We start from the raw sequence: 11,077 nt of genomic DNA, 5'->3' as shown, positions 1-11,077 counted from the left end.
TGCCATAACCACCTGCCGGACACACCAAAATCACCAGCCGGCGACGCCACAACCACTCTTGGGACACTCCGGAATCACCTGCCGGGCATGCTGGAAACACCTCTCAGAGGTGCCACAACCACAACCGGAGACGGCGGAAGCACCTGCCGAGAATGCCGGAATTTTCTAATCCACTCCACAGAACCACCTGCCAGACATGCCAAAATCACCTGCCGGCTACACCAGAACCATTTGGCGGACACTCCAGAAACACCTGCCGGGCATGCCAGCACAACATCTCAGAAGTGCCAGAAGCATGTGCCGGACAGGCCGGAAGCACCTGCCGGACAGACCGGAACCACCTGCCGGACACTAAGGATCCACAGGCTCGACACGCCAGAACCACCGCCGGACATGCAAAATCACCTGCCGGTCATGCTGGAACCACCTCTCAGACATGCCAGAACCACATGCCAATGACACCGGAAGCACCTGCCGAGCACGCCGGAACCACCTGCTCGACTCGCCAGAACCACCTGCCAGACACGCGAAAATCACCTGCTGGCTACGCCACAACCCTTTGGTGAACACTTCGGAATCACCTCACGGGCTTGCCGGAACCACCTGCTGGTCACGCCAAAATCACCTGCCAACTACGCCAGAACCACTTTGCGGACACTCTGGAAACACCTGTCGGGCCGGCCGGAACCACCTCTCAGACGTGCCAGAACCATGTGCATGAGATGCCGGAACCACCTCTCAGACGTGCCTGAAGCACGTGCCGGACACGCCGGAGCAACCTACTGGACAGACCGGAACCACCTACCGGACCTGCCTCTACCACCTGCCGAGCATGCTGGAACCACCTGCAGGACATGCCAAAATCACCTGCGGGCTAGCCCAGAACCACTGGGAGGACTCTCCGCGATCACCTGCCGGGCATGCCGGTACCACCTCTCAGACGTGCCAGAACCACCTGGCGGACAGTCCAGAATCACCTGCTGGGCATGCGGGAACCACCTCTCAGACGTACCAGAACCACATAGGCACACGCCAGAACCCACTACCGGACAGACCAGAACCACCTGCCGGACACGCCGGAATCACCTGCCAAGAACGCCCAAGCCGCCTGAACAGCTCGTCAGAAACACCTGCCGGAAACGCCAAAATCACCTGCCGGACACGCCAAAATCACCTACCAGACACGCCAAAAGCACCCGCCGGCTACGCCAGAACCACTTGCCGGACACTCCGGAATCACCTGCTGGGCATGGGGGAACCTCCTCTCAGACGTACCACAACCACGTGTGGCACACACAGGAACCCACTACTGGACAGACCGGAACCACCTGCCGGACATGCTGGAATCACCTGCCTAGAACACCGGAACCACCTGAACAGCTCGCCAGAAACACATCCCGGACACGTCAAAATCACGTGCCGGCTACGCCAGAACCACTTGCCGCACACTCCGGAATCACCTGTCAGGCATGCTGGAACCACCTATCAGACTGCCACAATCACGTGCTGGACATGCCGGAACCACCTCCAGGACAGACCAGAACCACCTGCCGGACCCACCTGAACCACCTGCCGAGCACGTTGGAACCACCGGCTCAAGTCGCCAGAACCACATGCCAGACACGGCAAAATCACCTGTTGGCTACGCCAGAACCACTTGGCGGACACTCCGGAGTCACCTGCAGGGCATGCCGGAACCACCTCTCACACGTGCCAGAACCAAGTGCTGGACATGCTGGAACCACCTGATCCACTCCTCAGAACCACCTGCTGGACATGCCAAAATCACCTGCCGGCTACGCAACAACCACTTGGCAGTCACTCTGGAATCACCTGTCAGCCATGCCGGAACAACCTCTCAGACTTGCAGAACCAGATGCCTGACACGCCGGAACCACCTACCAGAAGCAACGGAACCACCTGCCAGACATGCCTCAACCACCTGCCGAGCATGCAGGAACCACCTGCTCGACTCGCAGGACCCACCTGCTGGGCATGCAAAATTCACATGCTGGCTATGCCAGAACCACTTGCCGGACTTTCTGGAATCACCTGCTGGGAATGCCGGACCCACCTCTCAAATGTGTCGAAATCAAGTGCCGGAGATGCCGGAAGCACCTGCCGAGCTAGCAGGAAGCACCTGTTCAAATCGTTGGAACCACCTGTGGGACACGCCAAAATCACCTGTCGGCTATGCCAGAACGACTTTGTGGACAATCCGGAATCACCTGCCGGACACGCCAGAACCACCTGTCAGACGTGCCGGAGCCACGTGCCGGACATGGCGGAACCACCTCCCGGACAGACCGGAACCACCTACCGGATCTGCCTGAACCACCTGCCGAGCATGCTGGAACCACCTGCCGGACATGCCAAAATCCCCTGCAGGCTAGGCCAGAACCACTTGGAGGACTCTCTGGGATCACCTGCCGGGCATGCCAGTACCACCTCTCAGATGAGCCAGAACCACGTGGCGGACAGTCCGGAATCACCTGTTGGGCATGCAGGAACGACCTCTCAGATGTACCAGAACCACATGCGGCACATGCCGGAACCCACAACCGGACAGACCGCAACCACCTGCCGGACACGCCGTAATCACCTGCCAAGAACGCCGAAACCGCCTGAACAGCTCGCCAGAAACACCTGCCGGAAACGCCAAAATCACCTGCCGTACACACCAAAATCACCTGCCGGACACACCAAAGTCACCTGCCGGACACGCCAAAATCACCCGCCGGCTACGCCAGAACCACTGGCCGGACACTCTGGAATCAGCTGTCGGATATCCCGGAACCACCTCTCAGACGTGCCAGAACCACGTGCCAGAGACACCGGATGCACGTGCCGAGCAAGCCGGAACCTCCTGCTCAACTCGCCGGAGCCACCTGCCGGAGACGCCGGGACCAACTGCTTTACTTGCCATAACCACCTGCCGGACACACCAAAATCACCAGCCGGCGACGCCACAACCACTCTTGGGACACTCCGGAATCACCTGCCGGGCATGCTGGAAACACCTCTCAGAGGTGCCACAACCACAACCGGAGACGGCGGAAGCACCTGCCGAGAATGCCGGAATTTTCTAATCCACTCCACAGAACCACCTGCCAGACATGCCAAAATCACCTGCCGGCTACACCAGAACCATTTGGCGGACACTCCAGAAACACCTGCCGGGCATGCCAGCACAACATCTCAGAAGTGCCAGAAGCATGTGCCGGACAGGCCGGAACCACCTGCCGGACAGACCGGAACCACCTGCCGGACACTAAGGATCCACAGGCTCGACACGCCAGAACCACCGCCGGACATGCAAAATCACCTGCCGGTCATGCTGGAACCACCTCTCAGACATGCCAGAACCACATGCCAATGACACCGGAAGCACCTGCCGAGCACGCCGGAACCACCTGCTCGACTCGCCAGAACCACCTGCCAGACACGCGAAAATCACCTGCTGGCTACGCCACAACCCTTTGGTGAACACTTCGGAATCACCTCACGGGCTTGCCGGAACCACCTGCTGGTCACGCCAAAATCACCTGCCAACTACGCCAGAACCACTTTGCGGACACTCTGGAAACACCTGTCGGGCCGGCCGGAACCACCTCTCAGACGTGCCAGAACCATGTGCATGAGATGCCGGAACCACCTCTCAGACGTGCCTGAAGCACGTGCCGGACACGCCGGAGCAACCTACTGGACAGACCGGAACCACCTACCGGACCTGCCTCTACCACCTGCCGAGCATGCTGGAACCACCTGCAGGACATGCCAAAATCACCTGCGGGCTAGCCCAGAACCACTGGGAGGACTCTCCGCGATCACCTGCCGGGCATGCCGGTACCACCTCTCAGACGTGCCAGAACCACCTGGCGGACAGTCCAGAATCACCTGCTGGGCATGCGGGAACCACCTCTCAGACGTACCAGAACCACATAGGCACACGCCAGAACCCACTACCGGACAGACCAGAACCACCTGCCGGACACGCCGGAATCACCTGCCAAGAACGCCCAAGCCGCCTGAACAGCTCGTCAGAAACACCTGCCGGAAACGCCAAAATCACCTGCCGGACACGCCAAAATCACCTACCAGACACGCCAAAAGCACCCGCCGGCTACGCCAGAACCACTTGCCGGACACTCCGGAATCACCTGCTGGGCATGGGGGAACCTCCTCTCAGACGTACCACAACCACGTGTGGCACACACAGGAACCCACTACTGGACAGACCGGAACCACCTGCCGGACATGCTGGAATCACCTGCCTAGAACACCGGAACCACCTGAACAGCTCGCCAGAAACACATCCCGGACACGTCAAAATCACGTGCCGGCTACGCCAGAACCACTTGCCGCACCCTCCGGAATCACCTGTCAGGCATGCTGGAACCACCTATCAGACTGCCACAATCACGTGCTGGACATGCCGGAACCACCTCCAGGACAGACCAGAACCACCTGCCGGACCCACCTGAACCACCTGCCGAGCACGTTGGAACCACCGGCTCAAGTCGCCAGAACCACATGCCAGACACGGCAAAATCACCTGTTGGCTACGCCAGAACCACTTGGCGGACACTCCGGAGTCACCTGCAGGGCATGCCGGAACCACCTCTCACACGTGCCAGAACCAAGTGCTGGACATGCTGGAACCACCTGATCCACTCCTCAGAACCACCTGCTGGACATGCCAAAATCACCTGCCGGCTACGCAACAACCACTTGGCAGTCACTCTGGAATCACCTGTCAGCCATGCCGGAACAACCTCTCAGACTTGCAGAACCAGATGCCTGACACGCCGGAACCACCTACCAGAAGCAACGGAACCACCTGCCAGACATGCCTCAACCACCTGCCGAGCATGCAGGAACCACCTGCTCGACTCGCAGGACCCACCTGCTGGGCATGCAAAATTCACATGCTGGCTATGCCAGAACCACTTGCCGGACTTTCTGGAATCACCTGCTGGGAATGCCGGACCCACCTCTCAAATGTGTCGAAATCAAGTGCCGGAGATGCCGGAAGCACCTGCCGAGCTAGCAGGAAGCACCTGTTCAAATCGTTGGAACCACCTGTGGGACACGCCAAAATCACCTGTCGGCTATGCCAGAACGACTTTGTGGACAATCCGGAATCACCTGCCGGACATGCCAGAACCACCTGTCAGACGTGCCGGAGCCACGTGCCGGACATGGCGGAACCACCTCCCGGACAGACCGGAACCACCTACCGGATCTGCCTGAACCACCTGCCGAGCATGCTGGAACCACCTGCCGGACATGCCAAAATCCCCTGCAGGCTAGGCCAGAACCACTTGGAGGACTCTCTGGGATCACCTGCCGGGCATGCCAGTACCACCTCTCAGATGAGCCAGAACCACGTGGCGGACAGTCCGGAATCACCTGTTGGGCATGCAGGAACGACCTCTCAGATGTACCAGAACCACATGCGGCACATGCCGGAACCCACAACCGGACAGACCGCAACCACCTGCCGGACACGCCGTAATCACCTGCCAAGAACGCCGAAACCGCCTGAACAGCTCGCCAGAAACACCTGCCGGAAACGCCAAAATCACCTGCCGTACACACCAAAATCACCTGCCGGACACACCAAAGTCACCTGCCGGACACGCCAAAATCACCCGCCGGCTACGCCAGAACCACTGGCCGGACACTCTGGAATCAGCTGTCGGATATCCCGGAACCACCTCTCAGACGTGCCAGAACCACGTGCCAGAGACACCGGATGCACGTGCCGAGCAAGCCGGAACCTCCTGCTCAACTCGCCGGAGCCACCTGCCGGAGACGCCGGGACCAACTGCTTTACTTGCCATAACCACCTGCCGGACACACCAAAATCACCAGCCGGCGACGCCACAACCACTCTTGGGACACTCCGGAATCACCTGCCGGGCATGCTGGAAACACCTCTCAGAGGTGCCACAACCACAACCGGAGACGGCGGAAGCACCTGCCGAGAATGCCGGAATTTTCTAATCCACTCCACAGAACCACCTGCCAGACATGCCAAAATCACCTGCCGGCTACACCAGAACCATTTGGCGGACACTCCAGAAACACCTGCCGGGCATGCCAGCACAACATCTCAGAAGTGCCAGAAGCATGTGCCGGACAGGCCGGAACCACCTGCCGGACAGACCGGAACCACCTGCCGGACACTAAGGATCCACAGGCTCGACACGCCAGAACCACCGCCGGACATGCAAAATCACCTGCCGGTCATGCTGGAACCACCTCTCAGACATGCCAGAACCACATGCCAATGACACCGGAAGCACCTGCCGAGCACGCCGGAACCACCTGCTCGACTCGCCAGAACCACCTGCCAGACACGCGAAAATCACCTGCTGGCTACGCCACAACCCTTTGGTGAACACTTCGGAATCACCTCACGGGCTTGCCGGAACCACCTGCTGGTCACGCCAAAATCACCTGCCAACTACGCCAGAACCACTTTGCGGACACTCTGGAAACACCTGTCGGGCCGGCCGGAACCACCTCTCAGACGTGCCAGAACCATGTGCATGAGATGCCGGAACCACCTCTCAGACGTGCCTGAAGCACGTGCCGGACACGCCGGAGCAACCTACTGGACAGACCGGAACCACCTACCGGACCTGCCTCTACCACCTGCCGAGCATGCTGGAACCACCTGCAGGACATGCCAAAATCACCTGCGGGCTAGCCCAGAACCACTGGGAGGACTCTCCGCGATCACCTGCCGGGCATGCCGGTACCACCTCTCAGACGTGCCAGAACCACCTGGCGGACAGTCCAGAATCACCTGCTGGGCATGCGGGAACCACCTCTCAGACGTACCAGAACCACATAGGCACACGCCAGAACCCACTACCTGACAGACCAGAACCACCTGCCGGACACGCCGGAATCACCTGCCAAGAACGCCCAAGCCGCCTGAACAGCTCGTCAGAAACACCTGCCGGAAACGCCAAAATCACCTGCCGGACACGCCAAAATCACCTACCAGACACGCCAAAAGCACCCGCCGGCTACGCCAGAACCACTTGCCGGACACTCCGGAATCACCTGCTGGGCATGGGGGAACCTCCTCTCAGACGTACCACAACCACGTGTGGCACACACAGGAACCCACTACTGGACAGACCGGAACCACCTGCCGGACATGCTGGAATCACCTGCCTAGAACACCGGAACCACCTGAACAGCTCGCCAGAAACACATCCCGGACACGTCAAAATCACGTGCCGGCTACGCCAGAACCACTTGCCGCACACTCCGGAATCACCTGTCAGGCATGCTGGAACCACCTATCAGACTGCCACAATCACGTGCTGGACATGCCGGAACCACCTCCAGGACAGACCAGAACCACCTGCCGGACCCACCTGAACCACCTGCCGAGCACGTTGGAACCACCGGCTCAAGTCGCCAGAACCACATGCCAGACACGGCAAAATCACCTGTTGGCTACGCCAGAACCACTTGGCGGACACTCCGGAGTCACCTGCAGGGCATGCCGGAACCACCTCTCACACGTGCCAGAACCAAGTGCTGGACATGCTGGAACCACCTGATCCACTCCTCAGAACCACCTGCTGGACATGCCAAAATCACCTGCCGGCTACGCAACAACCACTTGGCAGTCACTCTGGAATCACCTGTCAGCCATGCCGGAACAACCTCTCAGACTTGCAGAACCAGATGCCTGACACGCCGGAACCACCTACCAGAAGCAACGGAACCACCTGCCAGACATGCCTCAACCACCTGCCGAGCATGCAGGAACCACCTGCTCGACTCGCAGGACCCACCTGCTGGGCATGCAAAATTCACATGCTGGCTATGCCAGAACCACTTGCCGGACTTTCTGGAATCACCTGCTGGGAATGCCGGACCCACCTCTCAAATGTGTCGAAATCAAGTGCCGGAGATGCCGGAAGCACCTGCCGAGCTAGCAGGAAGCACCTGTTCAAATCGTTGGAACCACCTGTGGGACACGCCAAAATCACCTGTCGGCTATGCCAGAACGACTTTGTGGACAATCCGGAATCACCTGCCGGACATGCCAGAACCACCTGTCAGACGTGCCGGAGCCACGTGCCGGACATGGCGGAACCACCTCCCGGACAGACCGGAACCACCTACCGGATCTGCCTGAACCACCTGCCGAGCATGCTGGAACCACCTGCCGGACATGCCAAAATCCCCTGCAGGCTAGGCCAGAACCACTTGGAGGACTCTCTGGGATCACCTGCCGGGCATGCCAGTACCACCTCTCAGATGAGCCAGAACCACGTGGCGGACAGTCCGGAATCACCTGTTGGGCATGCAGGAACGACCTCTCAGATGTACCAGAACCACATGCGGCACATGCCGGAACCCACAACCGGACAGACCGCAACCACCTGCCGGACACGCCGTAATCACCTGCCAAGAACGCCGAAACCGCCTGAACAGCTCGCCAGAAACACCTGCCGGAAACGCCAAAATCACCTGCCGTACACACCAAAATCACCTGCCGGACACACCAAAGTCACCTGCCGGACACGCCAAAATCACCCGCCGGCTACGCCAGAACCACTGGCCGGACACTCTGGAATCAGCTGTCGGATATCCCGGAACCACCTCTCAGACGTGCCAGAACCACGTGCCAGAGACACCGGATGCACGTGCCGAGCAAGCCGGAACCTCCTGCTCAACTCGCCGGAGCCACCTGCCGGAGACGCCGGGACCAACTGCTTTACTTGCCATAACCACCTGCCGGACACACCAAAATCACCAGCCGGCGACGCCACAACCACTCTTGGGACACTCCGGAATCACCTGCCGGGCATGCTGGAAACACCTCTCAGAGGTGCCACAACCACAACCGGAGACGGCGGAAGCACCTGCCGAGAATGCCGGAATTTTCTAATCCACTCCACAGAACCACCTGCCAGACATGCCAAAATCACCTGCCGGCTACACCAGAACCATTTGGCGGACACTCCAGAAACACCTGCCGGGCATGCCAGCACAACATCTCAGAAGTGCCAGAAGCATGTGCCGGACAGGCCGGAACCACCTGCCGGACAGACCGGAACCACCTGCCGGACACTAAGGATCCACAGGCTCGACACGCCAGAACCACCGCCGGACATGCAAAATCACCTGCCGGTCATGCTGGAACCACCTCTCAGACATGCCAGAACCACATGCCAATGACACCGGAAGCACCTGCCGAGCACGCCGGAACCACCTGCTCGACTCGCCAGAACCACCTGCCAGACACGCGAAAATCACCTGCTGGCTACGCCACAACCCTTTGGTGAACACTTCGGAATCACCTCACGGGCTTGCCGGAACCACCTGCTGGTCACGCCAAAATCACCTGCCAACTACGCCAGAACCACTTTGCGGACACTCTGGAAACACCTGTCGGGCCGGCCGGAACCACCTCTCAGACGTGCCAGAACCATGTGCATGAGATGCCGGAACCACCTCTCAGACGTGCCTGAAGCACGTGCCGGACACGCCGGAGCAACCTACTGGACAGACCGGAACCACCTACCGGACCTGCCTCTACCACCTGCCGAGCATGCTGGAACCACCTGCAGGACATGCCAAAATCACCTGCGGGCTAGCCCAGAACCACTGGGAGGACTCTCCGCGATCACCTGCCGGGCATGCCGGTACCACCTCTCAGACGTGCCAGAACCACCTGGCGGACAGTCCAGAATCACCTGCTGGGCATGCGGGAACCACCTCTCAGACGTACCAGAACCACATAGGCACACGCCAGAACCCACTACCGGACAGACCAGAACCACCTGCCGGACACGCCGGAATCACCTGCCAAGAACGCCCAAGCCGCCTGAACAGCTCGTCAGAAACACCTGCCGGAAACGCCAAAATCACCTGCCGGACACGCCAAAATCACCTACCAGACACGCCAAAAGCACCCGCCGGCTACGCCAGAACCACTTGCCGGACACTCCGGAATCACCTGCTGGGCATGGGGGAACCTCCTCTCAGACGTACCACAACCACGTGTGGCACACACAGGAACCCACTACTGGACAGACCGGAACCACCTGCCGGACATGCTGGAATCACCTGCCTAGAACACCGGAACCACCTGAACAGCTCGCCAGAAACACATCCCGGACACGTCAAAATCACGTGCCGGCTACGCCAGAACCACTTGCCGCACCCTCCGGAATCACCTGTCAGGCATGCTGGAACCACCTATCAGACTGCCACAATCACGTGCTGGACATGCCGGAACCACCTCCAGGACAGACCAGAACCACCTGCCGGACCCACCTGAACCACCTGCCGAGCACGTTGGAACCACCGGCTCAAGTCGCCAGAACCACATGCCAGACACGGCAAAATCACCTGTTGGCTACGCCAGAACCACTTGGCGGACACTCCGGAGTCACCTGCAGGGCATGCCGGAACCACCTCTCACACGTGCCAGAACCAAGTGCTGGACATGCTGGAACCACCTGATCCACTCCTCAGAACCACCTGCTGGACATGCCAAAATCACCTGCCGGCTACGCAACAACCACTTGGCAGTCACTCTGGAATCACCTGTCAGCCATGCCGGAACAACCTCTCAGACTTGCAGAACCAGATGCCTGACACGCCGGAACCACCTACCAGAAGCAACGGAACCACCTGCCAGACATGCCTCAACCACCTGCCGAGCATGCAGGAACCACCTGCTCGACTCGCAGGACCCACCTGCTGGGCATGCAAAATTCACATGCTGGCTATGCCAGAACCACTTGCCGGACTTTCTGGAATCACCTGCTGGGAATGCCGGACCCACCTCTCAAATGTGTCGAAATCAAGTGCCGGAGATGCCGGAAGCACCTGCCGAGCTAGCAGGAAGCACCTGTTCAAATCGTTGGAACCACCTGTGGGACACGCCAAAATCACCTGTCGGCTATGCCAGAACGACTTTGTGGACAATCCGGAATCACCTGCCGGACACGCCAGAACCACCTGTCAGACGTGCCGGAGCCACGTGCCGGACATGGCGGAACCACCTCCCGGACAGACCGGAACCACC

The sequence above is a fragment of the Equus asinus genome, chromosome 1 (genome assembly GCF_041296235.1).
Source record: "Equus asinus isolate D_3611 breed Donkey chromosome 1, EquAss-T2T_v2, whole genome shotgun sequence".
NCBI classification, from domain to species: Eukaryota; Metazoa; Chordata; class Mammalia; order Perissodactyla; family Equidae; genus Equus; species Equus asinus.
This window is presented reverse-complemented; position numbering follows the sequence as displayed.